Source organism: Populus euphratica, unplaced genomic scaffold (genome assembly GCF_000495115.2).
Source record: "Populus euphratica unplaced genomic scaffold, PopEup_1.0 scaffold908.1, whole genome shotgun sequence".
Taxonomy (NCBI): Eukaryota; Viridiplantae; Streptophyta; class Magnoliopsida; order Malpighiales; family Salicaceae; genus Populus; species Populus euphratica.
Window position 1 is genome coordinate 32214 of NW_011500773.1, and position 15004 is coordinate 47217.

The window sequence follows — 15004 nt, forward strand, 5'->3', positions numbered from 1 at the left end:
AACATGTATTCTTAAACCTTAATTTACACACACACACACACACTTTAACATATGATTGTAGGTTGCACATTGGATTATTACATTATTTATGTTCTTTTGTTAAAGGTAACAACTAAGGGAAATGAATACTATATAATTAAAAAAAAAATGAAATGATGTAGATAAGTTTGGTTTCATAGCCTCCCTAACCTAAGTAATTAAACTTGAAGGGGTGTTTCAACACTTAATACCCTAAAGTCAACAAACTTGGGAGCTATTGACCCAACACTTTTTACATGGTTTGAGGAGAAAAGCTTAAGAGAATCAAACATTGCACTATCTATGTATCAGTATCTGTGACCCGAGTTACTAAGCTCGTAGGGGTGTCTCAACACCTAATGCCCTAAGACCAACTGGTTTGGGAGTCATTAGCCGAAAGCTCGTTACATGGGTTAAAGATGCATGGTGTTTTAAATTATATATATATATATTTAAAAAAAGAAAAAAAAGAAAAAAAATAATAATCCTAACCTAAGAAAGTTAACCTTAAACATTAGAACAAAAATTTTATTTTCTTCCAAGAAAAGCCCCATAATTATGTGTTGATATATTAAGCATAAAAAAAAGATTTATTAATATTTTGTTAAGAGGTATTGAACAGATATATAAATTTAATGATAGTTTGTTTATCTAGATAGATTAATGGAAGTCGAATGATGAATACCTTGCTTTGTGGAATTTGTAAATTATTTTTCATTTTAATGCTTTGATTACTAGAGACTAGTAATAAGCTGGTTAGAGAATGTGATTAGTACTTAAAAGTGCATTTTTTATCAAGGTTTTATGTCATTATTTTGCACTTGAAGTATCAATAACTACTTAAATAAAGCATGCTTTATAATAATATATCTAATAATATAAGATACCTTTAATTTATTGTAAATGTTCATTTTAAATACAGGCCTATCACATAAATAAAAGGATTTATTGATGAATTTAAGAACTGAAATTGAAAAGACAAAAAGATAGCCAAACTTAGAAAAGAGATGTCGGTGCAATCCAAACTAGAACACTATTCGATAATTGGGTCATATATGGAGTTGTAAATCTCATATTTAGGTCTACTTTATATGGATGGAAAGGTAAGACATAGGCCTACAACTTTCATATGGAGCCTAAGACTTAAAAATACCATTTTCAAGTCCAAATTGTAGCAACAATAAAGAAATCCGAATATATCTTCTAGCCCAAGCACTGTTCAGTATTTGGCCATATCTGGAGTTTTAGAAGTCCAAATGACCTGAATGTTTTACAAAAAAAAGCTGAGACAATTTCCTACAACTTTCATGTTTTCAAGTGGCTCTAATTTTGACGTTATCAAAGACGTTTTGGGTAGACAAGAGAAGATAAAGATTGTCACCAAGTCAAGAGTTGGTTACCCACTCATCAATTAGTCATCAAATCAATAGTTCCCAATTTTGGCCTATAAAACGAGGCATTTTCCATGCATTTAGGCATCTTGGTTTCCAGATCGAGATCATGCTCTTGCTTTCTCTCTTTGTATTTTTTGTAGTGTTTATGCCTTGCTATCATTAATATCAAGTTTATGTCTTTCATTTCCTTTCATTTACTTAGTTAACTTTTATCTTATTTATGTTCTTATTTTCTTTATTTATTTTTCTTTCTTTCATTATGTTTAGTTAAGTTTATTATATCAAGGTGAAAAGGTTACACTAATGGTGTAAGAATAAGTATAATCTAAACTTAATATGAACTTTAATGTTTGATACTAACATGTTTTGTATTTGTTATCTTGTTCACTCTTTAATACTGACATTATTAAATGACTAATCTTGATTTATGTTACTAAAAGATTGATGTCTTCTCCCAAGTGCAGGAGTGTCGAAGTAATAAATAACCCGGCAAGATCGGGGTCGAACCACAGAGAGGTTAATTGTACAAATTATAAATAACAATGATACAACGACAACAACAACAACAACAACAATAATAATAATAATAATAATAGTACTAATAATAGTAGTAGTAGTAATACTATAATAGTAGTAGTAGTAGTAGTAGTAGTAATAATAATAATAATAATAATAATAATAATAATAATAATAATAATAATAATAATAATAATAATAATAAAGAAGAAGAAGAAGAAGAAGATGAGAACTTTGAGATGGAATATTAACGTAAAGATTTAACAACGATAACAATAAATGTCAAGGTTAGAGGATCCACTAATGGTACGTCAAACAAGTATAGTATAAACTCTTATTAGTTAATTGGAAACCACACACAAAGGAGGTTCCAATCAGATTATAGATTGTTAACATGATTACATTAGTCATCTTATTCAATTAATGCTAATACTTGTAAATCTCGTCAAGCATTCATGATTATAACTTATGTTAACAACAAATCAAGTTCCTTTCATAGCTCAAGTGTCGGTTATACCATACAGTATGAACTATGAAAGTGCCAAGCATTTGTTGTACCAAGTGTTATACAACATAAATCAAGATTAGTTATTTAACAAGCAAAGTATTAAAGAGTGAACAAGATAACAAATATAAAACATGTTAGTATCAAACATTAAAGTCCATATTAAGTTTACATTATACTTATTCTTACACCATTAGTGTAACCTTTTCACCTTGACATAATTAACTTAGCTAGACATAATGAAAGAAAGAAAAATAGATAAACAAAATAAGAACATAAATAAAATAAAGGTTAACAAAGTAAATGAAAGGAATTGAAAGGCAAAAACTTGATATTAATGAAAGCAAAGCATAAACATTACAAAAAATACAAAGAGAGAAAGCAAGAGCATGATCTTGATCTGGACACCAAGATGCCTAAATGCATGGCAAATACCTCCTTTTATAGGCCAAAATTAGGAACTATTGATTTGATGACTAATTGATGAGTGGGTGGTCAACTCTTGACTTGGTGACAATCCTTATCTTCTCTTGTCTGCCCAAAACATCATTGATAACATCAGAATTGAAACCACTTGAACATGAAAGTTGATCATTCTTAATAAGGTCTATCATAATACTTCCTGAAATATTCAGGTTTACAAACTCTCGCATTACTATTACTTAATTTTGCTCATATACTCATTAAACATGTATTCTTAAACCTTAATTTACACACACACACACACACACACACACACACTTTAACATATGATTGTAGGTTGCACATTGGATTATTACATTATTTATGTTCTTTTGTTAAAGGTAACAACTAAGGGAAATGAATACTATATAATTAAAAAAAAAATGAAATGATGTAGATAAGTTTGGTTTCATAGCCTCCCTAACCTAAGTAATTAAACTTGAAGGGGTGTTTCAACACTTAATACCCTAAAGTCAACAAACTTGGGAGCTATTGACCCAACGCTTTTTACATGGTTTGAGGAGAAAAGCTTAAGAGAATCAAACATTGCACTATCTATGTATCAGTATCTGTGACCTGAGTTACTAAGCTCGTAGGGGTGTCTCAACACCTAATGCCCTAAGACCAACTGGTTTGGGAGTCATTAGCCGAAAGCTCGTTACATGGGTTAAAGATGCATGGTGTTTTAAATTATATATATATATTTAAAAAAAGAAAAAAAAGAAAAAAAATAATGATCCTAACCTAAGAAAGTTAACCTTAAACATTAGAACAAAAATTTTATTTTCTTCCAAGAAAAGCCCCATAATTATGTGTTGATATATTAAGCATAAAAGAAAGATTTATTAATATTTTGTTAAGAGGTATTGAGCAGATATATAAATTTAATGAGAGTTTGTTTATCTAGATAGATTAATGGAAGTCGAATGATGAATACCTTGCTTTGTGGTATTTGCAAATTATTTTTCATTTTAATGCTTTGATTACTAGAGACTAGTAATAAGCTGGTTAGAGAATGTGATTAATACTTAAAAGTGCATTTTTTATCAAGGTTTTATGTCATTATTTTGCACTTGAAGTATCAATAACTACTTAACTAAAGCATGCTTTATAATAATATATCTAATAATATAAGATACCTTTAATTTATTGTAAATGTTCATTTTAAACACAGGCCTATTACATAAATGAAAGGATTTATTGATGAATTTAAGAACTGAAATTGAAAAGACAAAAAGATAGCCAAACTTAGAAAAGAGATGTCGGTGCAATCCAAACTAGAACACTATTCGGTAATTGGGTCATATATGGAGCTGTAAATCTCATATTTAGGTCTACTTTATATGGATGGAAAGGTAAGACATAGGCCTACAACTTTCATATGGAGTCTAAGACTTAAAAATACCATTTTCAAGTCCAAATTGTAGCAACAATAAAGAAATCCGAATATATCTTCTAGCCCAAGCATTGTTCAGTATTTGGCCATATCTGGAGTTTTAGAAGTCCAAATGACCTGAATGTTTTAGAAAAAAAAGCTGAGACAATTTCCTACAACTTTCATGTTTTCAAGTGGCTCTAATTTTGACGTTATCAAAGACGTTTTGGGTAGACAAGAGAAGATAAGGATTGTCACCAAGTCAAGAGTTGGTTACCCACTCATCAATTAGTCATCAAATCAATAGTTCCCAATTTTGGCCTATAAAAGGAGGCATTTTCCATGCATTTAGGCATCTTGGTTTCCAGATCGAGATCATGCTCTTGCTTTCTCTCTTTGTATTTTTTGTAGTGTTTATGCCTTGCTATCATTAATATCAAGTTTATGTCTTTCATTTCCTTTCATTTAGTTAGTTAACTTTTATCTTATTTATGTTCTTATTTTCTTTATTTATTTTTCTTTCTTTCATTATGTTTAGTTAAGTTTATTATGTCAAGGTGAAAAGGTTACACTAATGGTGTAAGAATAAGTATAATGTAAACTTAATATGAACTTTAATGTTTGATACTAACATGTTTTGTATTTGTTATCTTGTTCACTCTTTAATACTGACATGACTAAAAGATTGATGTCTTCTCCCAAGTGCAGGAGTGTCGAAGTAATAAATAACCTGGCAAGATCGGGGTCAAACCACAGAGAGGTTAATTGTACAAATTATAAATAACAATGATACAACGACAACAACAACAACAACAATAATAATAATAGTACTAATAATAGTAGTAGTAGTAATACTAATACGAATACTAATAATAATAATAATAATAATAATAATAATAATAAAGAAGATGAAGAAGAAGATGAGAACTTTGAGATGGAATATTAACGTAAAGATTTAACAACGATAACAATAAATGTCAAGGTTAGAGAATCCACTAATGGTACGTCAAACAAGTATAGTATAAACTCTTATTAGTTAATTGGAAACCACACACAAAGGAGGTTCCAATCAGATTATAGATTGTTAACATGATTACATTAGTCATCTTATTCAATTAATGCTAATACTTGTAAATCTCGTCAAGCATTCATGATTATAACTTATGTTAACAACAAATCAAGTTCCTTTCATAGCTCAGGTGTCGGTTATACCATACAGTATGAACTATGAAAGTGCCAAGCATTTGTTGTACCAAGTGTTATACAACATAAATCAAGATTAGTTATTTAACAAGCAAAGTATTAAAGAGTGAGCGAGATAACAAATATAAAATATGTTAGTATCAAACATTAAAGTCCATATTAAGTTTACATTATACTTATTCTTACACCATTAGTGTAACCTTTTCACCTTGACATAATTAACTTAGCTAGACATAATGAAAGAAAGAAAAATAGATAAACAAAATAAGAACATAAATAAAATAAAGGTTAACAAAGTAAATGAAAGGAATTGAAAGGCAAAAACTTAATATTAATGAAAGCAAAGCATAAACATTACAAAAAATACAAAGATAGAAAGCAAGAGCATGATCTTGATCTGGACACCAAGATGCCTAAATGCATGGCAAATACCTCCTTTTATAGGCCAAAATTGGGAACTATTGATTTGATGACTAATTGATGAGTGGGTGGTCAACTCTTGACTTGGTGACAATCCTTATCTTCTCTTATCTGCCCCAAACGTCATTGATAACGTCAAAATTAGAGCCACTTGAAAACATGAAAGTTGTAGGCAATTGTCTCAGCTTTCTTGTGTAAAAACTTCAGCTCATTGGGACTTCCATAACTCTAGATATGGCCAAAATACTAAACAGTGCTCGGGCTTAAGGACAGATTCGGGCTTCTTTGTTGTTGCTATAATTTGGACTTGAAAATGGCCTTTTTAGATCTTGGGCTCCATATGAAAGTTGTAGACCTATGTCTTACCTTTCCATCCATATAAAGTAGACCTAAATATGAGATCTATAGCTCCAGATATGACCCAATTACCTAATAGTGTTCCGGTTTGGATTGCACTGACATCTCTTTTTTAAGTTTGGCCATCTCTTTATCCTTTCAATTTCAGTTCTTAAATTCATCAATCAATCCTTTTATTTATGTGATAGGCCTGTATTTAAAATGAATATTTACCATAAATTAAAGGTATCTTATATTATTAGATATATTATTATAAAACATGTTTTAGTTAAGGAGTTATTGATACTTCAAGTGCAAAATGATGATATAAAACCTTGATAAAAATGCACTTTTAAGTACTAATCAAATACTTTGCTTGTTAAATGACTAATCTTGATTTATGTTATATAACACTTGGTACAACAAATACTTGACACTCTCATAGCCCATATTGTATGGTATAACCGACACCTAAGCTATCAAAGGAACTTGATTTGTTGTTAACATAAGTTATAATCATAAATGCTTGATGAGATTTACAAGTATTAGCATTAATCGAACAAGATGACTAATGTAGTCATGTTAACAATCTATAATCTGATTGGAACCTCCTTTGTTTGTGGTTTCCATTTGAATAATAAGAGTTTATACTATACTTGTTTGACATACCATTAGTGGATCCTCTAACCTTGACATTTATTGTTATCATTGTTTAATCCTTACGTTAATCTTTCATCTCAAAGTTCTCATTAACTTTTCCTCTTCCTCTTCTTCTTCTTTTTTTTTTCTTTACTACTACTACTACTACTACTACTACTACTACTAATATTAGTATTGCTACTATTATTAGAGTTGTTGTTGTTGTTACTGTTATTGTTGTTTATAATTTATATAACTAACCTCCTTGTGGTTCGACCCTGATCTTGCTGGGTTATTTATTACTTCGACACTCTTGCACTTGGGAGAAGACATTAATCTTTTCGTCGTTTCAGGTTGGCTTAGCTGATAGTTTAAATCTTGAAGTTCAATAACTTGATGTGAAAACTGCCTTTCTCCATGGTGATTTAGATGAGGAGATCTAAATGGAGCAGCCTGAAGGGTTTGAAGCAAAAGGTAAAGAGCAATTAATTTGCAAGTTGAAAAAGAGATTATATGGGTTAAAACAAGCTCCAAGACAATGATATAAGAAGTTTGATTCTTTCATAGTGGATAATGGTTATGATAGGACCACTTCTGATCATTGTGTATTTATGAAAAGGTTTCCAGATGGAAACTTTATTATTCTTTTGTTATATGTGGATAATATGTTAATTGTTGACCATGATGTTAAGAAGATTCAGATTTTGAAAGAAGAGTTAAGCAAGTCTTTTGCAATGAAAGACTTAGATCCAGCAAAACAGATTCTTAGCATGAAGATCACACGTGACAAGAAGAAGGAGAAACTTTGGCTATCTCAGGAGAGATATGTTCAAAAGGTACTTGAGAGATTTAACATGAATAACTCCAAACCTATTTGTTCTTCATTTGCAGGCCACCTTAAACTAAGTTCTAAGTAGTGTCCTTCAAGTGATGAAGAAAGACATAAGATGAAAAAGGTTCCTTATGCATTCGTAATTAGTAGCTTGATGTATTTCATGGTTTGCATAAAGTTGGATATAGTTCATGTAGTTGGTATGGTTAGTCGGTTCCTCTCCAATCCTAGTAAAGAACACCGGTCAGTAGTGAAATGGATACTCAGGTATCTCAAAGGTACTTCTAGTTTTAGCTTATGTTTTTGTAATAATAAACCTGTGTTGGATGGATTCACAGATGCAGATATGGCTAATAATGTTGATTCTATAAAGTCCACATCATGATACTTGATGAAGTTTGTATGGGAAGCTTGTATGGGAAGCAATCTCATGGTAATCAAGGTTGCAAAAATGTGTTGCATTATCCACTATAGAGGTTGAATATATTGTTCTTACTGAAGGGGGCAAAGAGTTGTTATGGATGAAGAAGTTCTTGCATGAACTTGGCCTAGTTCAAGAGAACTTTACATTGCACTGTGATAGTCAAAATGTAATCCATCTCAGTAAGCATCCTACTTTTCACTCTTGATTAAAGCACATTGAGGTTCGATGTCAGTGTATTTGAGATTCTATAGAAATAAAGTCATTTATTGTTGAGAAGATTTATACCGATAACAATGTGTCAAACATGATAACCAAACCTCTACCGAGAGAGAAGTTTGAATTTTGTAGAAAGGAAGCAGGCTTGGTATAGCCTCTGAAATTGAAGTTTACATGTTGATCGCTAGTATGATGAATTTCTCACATAATGCGTGAGGAGGGGATTTATTGTGTGTGGTCCCACACCATGTAATGGTGGGACCACCATATTAATTTTCAAGAGACAGTAGCATAGCTGTCTCTTAAAATTAAAAATGTATTGTTACTACAGTAGAATTATCATTAAAAAAAAGAGAAAATAAGAGAGAAGAGAAAAAGGGAGGAAGAAGAGGCAGCATAATAATCTGTTTTCTTTCATTGATTTCTAGCTTGTTCACCATTGAATCGGGTTGAGATTTTAACAGCAGCTTCTAGACACGTTACTCTTCATTTTAAATGGTTGGATCAAAGATTGGTAGTTTGAATGCTAGTCGTTTTAATAGAAAACAGGGTTGTCAGTGTTGTGAGCTTTTCTTAAACATTTCTTTCTTTAATCTTATTATATTCTAAGAATAGGTTGTTCTTGATGATATGTATGTTATAGCCTTTACTTGAATTTAAAGAAGAATAGTTACGAACCCATTATTTATTGATAGTGGAAGTTCTTAGGTGGATTACGGTCCCGTGGTTTTTCCTGCATTAGGTTTTCCATGTAAAAATCTTAGTATTGATTTGTGTGATTGTTGCTTTATATTTGTTGATTATTTGATCTTGATTTTGATTGCACAAAGAGAAAAAAATTTTGAAACTTGTGAATTGTGAATTGAGAATTGATCGAACCATATTAGTATCTAATTATTTGTTCCTAGTTTTCCTAACATGAAGAGATTATTTGACTTGCAATATGGTTCCAATAATATGGTATACCTTAGTCCTTACAAAAAAGAAGTCACTTAATGGATGGCACCATATTCCGCAATTCCACCCAATCGCAAGGTGTAAAAGAACGCTAATTGATAGCATATTCCGCAATTCCACCCAATCGCAAGGCGTAAAAGAACGCTAATTGATAGCGCCTTAGTTTAAAACTCCATGCGAACACTCTCATATTCTCCTGTTTAGGGCAAGCCACTTGGCTCGTATTATGGTTATTATTTTTTCCGGAGGTTAGTAGTCTTTAAATTTCTATAAATCCTCTCTTTATTTTGCGTCTCTTAAAACATTGTACATGAAAACAGTTTTGTAATATGTGATTAGTATTGATGTGAAAAAAATAAAATAGTATTGATATGCTGCGGTGATGAAGAAGTAATAAATAAAGGCTAAGGGAAGGGATGGTGGAAGGTAGAGATTGTGGTGTTAGCAGTGGAAGTGGTGGCTAAGTGGTGTCTATGGAGGGTGGTGATCAAGATGGTGTTGGTGGGAGAGTGATGATGGTTGAAATAATATGATAATATTATAAATAAATTATTGTTTTACAAAACTTCATTAACTAAATGTATTTTTTCAACAAACAAACTAGATTTAAGTTGATAAGTGTTTCTGCAAATCAAACACTTCCTAACATTGAGAAGACAAGGAAAAAAGGAAAAAACCGTTTGTAAAGTTTAAAACCCTGTGTCCAAAAGTAATAAAGGAGTAAAAGTTAGCAATAGGAAGAACAAATTGATGTGGAAAGTGTGCCTGACTAAAAGGAAGGCTCCTCTAAAGATTCTTCGATGGGGGAGCATATTGGGCAAACTTGCGAAAATGAGGAAGAGATCATTGAAGATTTAGATGAGTGGTTTGTCAAAGAGTGACTGTGATTTTTATGGCGCTAAGTTTTCATACGAGGAATACGTACCAACCAGGTGGTGGTGGTGGTGGTATTCTCCATTTCATTGATAGCAGCAACAACACTTTAATCTAAATTGTGGCTTGGGTTCGAATTCCAAAGCTGTTTATAGAATGAATGAAACCCTCCTAATTAACATGTATGTATTAATTAGGAAATCAATTGGATGCATCATTGTAAGGAATTTCCCGCCATGATTTGGCTCTCTAATATCATTTTAAAGAGTTTTCCACGAGGTAACTTCATGCGCATGAAGGGTCCAATATATACGTGCTTGAAGCGCAAGAACTGCCTAGATTTACACAATCATGCAGTGGCAACTGTGCAGTCAGCAGCATGCACTGACCAATAAACTAATAACACAACTAATTCTATCCGTTAATCTGGATCTCCATGATCAGTAACATCTCATAGCTAGGGTTATGTATCTATCAAGTACGGAGAGGAATGCTTCGTCAAGATCCAACCCCACCACTCTGAATTGTGCTGAGAAAAGAAAGAAAAGTGAGACTGGATCAGATGATGACAAGAAATGCATGCCTTTGAAATCCAAGAGGGTAGAATCTGATGGACCATAAAATGAAGGCAATCCATCCAGATGTTTGGTATGTAATTTCCAGCTGTATTCCATCCCTCGGTGCCATTAATCATTCTCCTTGTTTTATCGTCTGGAATCCACAGAGAAGAGAAGCGAATTCATTTCCATGTAGGGCACGCACGCACGCACGCTCTCCTTTTCAGCTCTTCTTCGTCAAGGATGCTCGTGACCCAATTCATCATCACCGTCCGTATGTTGCTGTGGTGGTGGCATGGAGGGACATGATAAGGGGTCGCTTTTTTAGGCTCAGGCCTGACTTCTTCATTTTGTTCGGGCAGCGTTAGTCAAAAGTCAAAGAACGAGGATGGTTGCATGGGCACATCCATGCAGAGCTACGGAGTCCGCATTCCAAGAATCCTACTATCTCTGCTTAAATGGAGGGAATTCTTTTACGGAGGAATTGCTTAAATAGGAAATTAGAAAGAATCTCAAATATCCAATTAAATTATTTTTATATATCATATTTAAAATATTAATACCTATCTTTGTTTTATAGCTTGTTTTTTCAGTTTTCTTACCTTCTTCTCTCCCTCTTCCCGACCAATAAATTTTTGTTTTACATATCCTATAATGCAGAGTATTTTAGTCTATAAACTGCACATCTATTTATTTGGCCATACTTTTTCACACCCCCCAGTGGCGGAGCCACATAGGAGCAAAAGGGCCGAGCTCATTTTTTTATTTTCCCAAATTTTTCTCTCTTTTTTTTTTCCATTGACTATTCAAAAGCTTTTCTATTTTTTTTAGCTGCTTTCTTCCTTATACATTTTTTTTTTTCAAGTCCAATTAAACAACTTTAGGTAAAAAAATTTCATCTTTATTATTTATTTTATTATTTTATTTTATTTTTATTTTTTTAATTAATTATTGAAAATGTTAGAGTTTATAATAATTTAGAGTTCTTGATATACATAATATTCTGAATCAATTAAAGATACATGGTAGTGGATTAGACTCCAAGATTTTTTAACAATAGGCATTTATTTGATTGTTTTGAATTAATTAAAGGTTATATCTTTTTTTTTTTTTTTAGATTAACGTGGGTGTCCGGGCCAGCTTGCGCGCACCACGACTAATCCCACGGGCCCTGAAGTTAACGACCATGTAAGCCTCCAGTGGCCATCATATGAGCAACCAAGGACTTGAACCTGAGACCACAGAGGGAGCAAACTCCTTAGTCCCAAGTCTTTACCACTTGGCCACCACCTAAATGGTTAGGTTATATCATTTTTAATTGAATTGGTTACTATATTGAACTAAACTTTTATATAAGATAAACAAGCAAACATTGAAATTATTATCAGCAAAGAAAGATTGATATTTCCTTAATTAAAATTATTTTAGCTTGAGATTTGTCCTTTTTATGATATTAATTTTTTTGTGTCTTCCTATAACATAATCAGGACAAATAATTAAATAATTCATATTTTATTAGTTTTCTTTTCTTTTTTGTTTTCATAGGACAATTTGTGTACTGTTGAAGAAGAATTAGCATGTTCATGCAAGCTTGATTTTAACAAGTGCATGTTGGTTTTTTCTTAAAAAAAAATTAAGAATATTAATTTTCTTAAAAAAGAAGAATTCATATTCCTTTTTATGATATTAATTTTCTTGTGACTTCCTATAAAATAATCAGGAGAAATGATTAAATAATTTATAATTTATTATTTTATTTTGTGTTTTCGTTAGACAATTTGTATACTGCTGGAGAAGAATTAACACGTGCGTGCAAGCTTGATTTTAATACATACATGTTGGTTTTTTCTTAAAAAAAAGAAAATAATAATTTTTTTTGTTTTTAAAAATAATTTGTCATGATAAATTTAGAATATCAATCCTGATCCATATCTATGCATTATGTATAACATACTACGTGATAATGAGATGTGAAATGGATTTTGATGAATTGATATATATTTTACTATAAATTTCATATGAAAGATTTACAATTATTATGTAACTCAACTGAATTTTGTTATTATGAAAACCCAAAAAGAACAATTATAATTTATAAAACCCAAAAAGAACAATTATAATTTATGTTTTCTCATTTTAAAATTATTTTTTAATTATTTTTGCTTTATATGAGTTAGTATATGTGTTTCGAATTGATTTCTAATGTATGTCTACATAATATAGTATTTGTTAATAATTTACCCCTTTATTTGAAAAATTCTGGTTCTGCCATTATTCACCCCCTCAAGAAATCATGTAAACTGTTATCATAAAATTCATTACCGCATAGAGACTATTCTATTGATCATGATCATTAGCAATAAAATTTTAATTAATAGATGATATTGAAAAAATAAGAAAGAACCTTTCTCACATGAAGATGCTTAAGGCATGAACTCTAGGTAGTTTCCATACATTTCTTTTTTGCTTTTCTCCATGTTATCAATAAAATCTCTAAGTTTTTAAATAAAATTTTCATATCTCCAACAAGATATCCATATTTTAAATATTTTAATGTTTCCAAATAAAATCTCTTTGTCTTTAAAAAAATTTTCATATATAGATTTTCACTTCTCCAATAAAATCATCATATCTTCAAAGAAAATCTTCACAACGAGATTTTCATGTCTTTAAGTCTCAACTAAAAATCTCTATTCTATGTCTCCATACAAATCTTTCAAAGAGAGATTTCCAAGTATCTAATAAAAAATTTCATGTTTTCAAACAAAATGTCAATAACAAGATTTTCATGTCTCCAACAAAAATCTCTATATCTCTAAACAAAATTTCCATATTGAGGCCTTCATATCTCTAATGAAGTCTTCATGTCTCCAACAAAATCTCCATGTCTTTGATAAAATCTTCACGTCTCCATGTAACGTTTCCATATACAATGATTTGCCATTACCACCTAAAATTCTTCACTTGTAAAGATATTTTCCAATTAAAAAACCACAAGAGATGCTAGCAATGCTTTATAGTTTAAGGAGAAAATATGTGTTATTCTTTGCAATTACATATGACACGACCAAAATATTAATGTTTTCTCTCAAATAGAGGAGTGTCGAAGTAATAAATAACTTAATAAGACCAGGGTCGAACCACAGGGAAGTTAACTATATAATAATAATAATAATAATAATAATAATAATAAGTTAAAGAGAATTTTGAGATGTAAAATTAATGTGAGGATTAAACAATGATAAAAATAGTTGTTAAGGTTAGAGGATCTACTAATGGTATTTCAAATAAGTATAATATAAATTCTTTTTATTACTTAATTGAAAACCACACACAAATGAGGTTCTAATAGAATAATTTGTCATTAATAACTCATTATAAATTATTAACATGATCATATTAATTATTTTATTTAAGTAATACCAAAATTTTAAATATTATTAGGAATTCATAATGCTAACTTATGTTAATAACGAATTAAGTTCTTTTCATAGTAGATGTGTTGGGTTATGAAAGTGCTAAATATTTTTATACAAAGTGTTATACAACACAAATCTAAACTAACCATTAAACAAGCAAGTTATTAAGAATTAATAAGATAAAAATGATAATACATGATAATACTAAGTTGTTTAGGATATAAGCATTGTAGTTCATATTGAGTTTATATTATATTTATCCTAACACCATTAGTGAAACATTTTCACCTTGACATAATAAATTTAGCTAAACCTAAACATAATGAAAGAGAGAAACATAAATAAACAAGATAAGAACATAAATAAGATATAAGTTAACTAAGTAAAAAAAAGAAAATAAAAGGCATAAACAAGATATTAATAAATGCAGAACTTAAGCATTATAAAAATATATAAAAAAAAAAGAGCAATAGCATGATCTTGATATGAAAACCAAGATGCCTAAATACATGGTAAATGCCTCCTTGTATAGATTAAAATTTGGAACTATTGATATGTTGACTAATTGTTGAATGGGTAGCTATATCTTGACTTGATGCAATGTCTTCTTGTCTGAATAAAACATCATTGCTAACATCAGAATTTGAATAGATTGTCTTCATGAAAGTTCTAAGTAATTGTCTCATCTTTCCAACAAAAAAAATCAGTTTATTTGGACTTTGATTAGTACTTAAAAGTGTATTTTTATCATGGTTTTATATCATCATTTTGCGCTTGAAGTATCAATAACTCCTTAACTAAAGCATGTTTTATAATAATATATCTAATAATATAAGATACCTTTAATTTATGGTAAAT